Source organism: Triticum aestivum, chromosome 6D (assembly GCF_018294505.1).
Source record: "Triticum aestivum cultivar Chinese Spring chromosome 6D, IWGSC CS RefSeq v2.1, whole genome shotgun sequence".
Classification (NCBI taxonomy): Eukaryota; Viridiplantae; Streptophyta; class Magnoliopsida; order Poales; family Poaceae; genus Triticum; species Triticum aestivum.
In genome coordinates, this window is record NC_057811.1 from 18,535,711 (window position 1) to 18,538,688 (window position 2,978).

The window sequence follows — 2,978 nt, forward strand, 5'->3', positions numbered from 1 at the left end:
TTTTTTACATTTTATCCTTTGGCAAGCACATTGTGTTGGAAAGATCCTGATATATATATCTAATTGCATGTAAGTTAGCATGAATTATTATTGTTGACATTACCCTTGAGGTAAAAGGTTGGGAGGCAACACTATAAGCCCCTATGTTTCTCTGTGTCTGATTAAAACTCCATACCCATAAGTATTGCGTGAGTGTTAGCAATTGTGAAAGACTAAATGATAGTTGAGTATAGGGACCTGCTGAAAAGCTCTTATATTGACTCTTTCCGGTGTTATGATAAATTGCAATTGCTTCAGTGACTGAGATTATAGTTGGTTGGTCCTCAATGAAGTTTCTGATTCATACTTGACATTGTGAATAGATTATTACTTGAGCATAAGAAATCATATGACAATATCCATATATGTTGCTGTTATAAGAATGATCATGATGCCCTCATGTCCGTATTTTATTTTATCGACACCTCTATCTCTAAACATGTGGACATATTTATCGTTATCGGCTTCCGCTTGAGGACAAGCGAGGTCTAAGCTTGGGGGAGTTGATACGTCCATTTTGCATCATGCTTTTATATCGATATTTATTGCATTATGGGCTGTTATTACACGTCATGTCACAATACTTATGCCTATTCTCTCTTATTTTACAAGGTTTACATGAAGAGGGAGAATGCCGGCAGCTGGAATTCTGGGCTAGAAAAGGAGCAAATATTAGAGATCTATTCTGCACAGCTCCAAAAGTCCTGAAACTTCACGGAAGTCATTTTTGGAATTGATAAAAAATACTGAGCGAAGAAAATACCAGAGGGGGCCCACACCCTGGCCACGAGGGTGGGGGCACGCCCTACCCCCCCTGGGCGCGCCCCCTGCCTCGTGGGCCCCCTGGCAAGCCTCCGGTGCCCATCTTCTGCTATATGAAGTCTTTTACCCTGGAAAAAATCATAAGCAAGCTTTCGGGAAGAAACTCTGCCGCCACGAGGCGGAACCTGGCGGAACCAATCTAGGGCTCCGACAGAGCTGTTCTGCCGGGGAAACTTCCCTCCGGGAGGGGGAAATCATCGCCATCGTCATCACCAACGATCCTCTCATCGGGAGGGGGTCAATCTCCATCAACATCTTCACCAGCACCATGTCCTCTCAAACCCTAGTTCATCTCTTGTATCCAATCTTTGTCCCAAAGCCTCAGATTGGTACCTGTGGGTTGCTAGTAGTGTTGATTACTCCTTGTAGTTGATGCTAGTTGGTTTATTTGGTGGAAGATCATATGTTCAGATCCATTATGCATATTAATACCCCTCTGATTATGAACATGAATATGCTTTGTGAGTAGTTACGTTTGTTCCTGAGGACATGGGAGAAGTCTTGCTATTAGTAGTCATGTGAATTTGGTATTCGTTCGATATTTTGATGAGATGTATGTTGTCTTTCCTCTAGTGGTGTTATGTGAACGTCGACTACATGACACTTCACCATTATTTGGGCCTAGAGGAAGGCATTGGGAAGTAATAAGTAGATGATGGGTTGCTAGAGTGACAGAAGCTTAAACCCTAGTTTATGAGTTGCTTCGTAAGGGGCTGATTTGGATCCATATGTTTCATGCTATGGTTAGGTTTACCTTAATACTTCTTTTGTAGTTGCGGATGCTTGCAATAGGGGTTAATCATAAGTGGGATGCTTGTCCAAGGAAGGACATTACCCAAGCACCGGCCCACCCACATACCAAATTATCAAAGTAACGAACGCGAATCATATGGGCGTGATGAAAACTAGCTTGACGATAATTCCCATGTGTCCTCGGGAGCGCTTTTCTCTATATAAGAGTTTGTCCAGGCTTGTCCTTTGCTACAAAAAGGATTGGGCCATCTTGCTGCACCTTATTTACTTTCATTACTTGTTACCCGTTACAAATTACCTTATCACAAAACTATCTGTTACCGATAATTTCAGTGCTTGCAGAAAATACCTTACTGAAAACCGCTTGTCATTTCCTTATGCTCCTCGTTGGGTTCGACACTCTTACTTATCGAAAGGACTACGATAGATCCCCTATACTTGTGGGTCATCAACTATCAGCAACGAGATAAATTATACCTGCCTCCAGAAGCTTTAATATTTCTTTTCTTACCACTTCTTTCATCTTAAGATTTAACCGTCGTTGGTGATCAACAACCGGTTTAGTGGCTTTCTCCAATTTTATTTTGTGCTGGCATAGAGTGGGACTAATGCCCTTAAGATCATCAAGAGTATATCCAATAGCAGCACGGTGCTTCTTCAGAGTTTTCAATAATTTCTCTTCCTCCTGCTCTGAAAGGTTAGCACTAATAATAACAGGATATATCTTCTTTTCATCAAGATAAGCATATTTAAGAGTATTAGGTAATGGTTTAAGCTCAAACACGGGATCACCCTTGGGTGGAGGAGGATCCCCTAGGATTTCAACAGGCAAGTTGTGTTTCAGAATGGGTCCCTGTTTAAAGAATACTTCATCTATTTCCCTTCTTTCATTCATGAACATATCATTTTCATGGTCAAGCAAATATTGTTGTAAAGGATCATTAGGAGGCCTGGCAATAGAAGCAAGACCAATAATTTCGTCTTTACTAGGCAATTCCTCATCACGGGGTTGCCTACGAAATTTAGCAATGTTAAACTCATGAGACATATCACCCAAACCAATAGTAACAACGTCCTTTTCGCAGTCTATCCTAGCATTAACAGTGTTCAAAAAGGGTCTACCAAATATAATGGGACAAAAGCTATCTTGTGGGGAACCAAGAACAAGAAAATCAGCAGGATATTTAACCTTCCCACACAAGACTTCAACATCTCTAACAATCCCAATCGTTAAATAGTATCTCTATTGGCAAGCTTAATTGTAACATCAATTTCTTCTATCTCAGCAGGTGCAATATCATGCATAATTTCTTTGTATAAAGAATGAGGTATTGCACTAGCACTAGCACCCATATCACATAAGC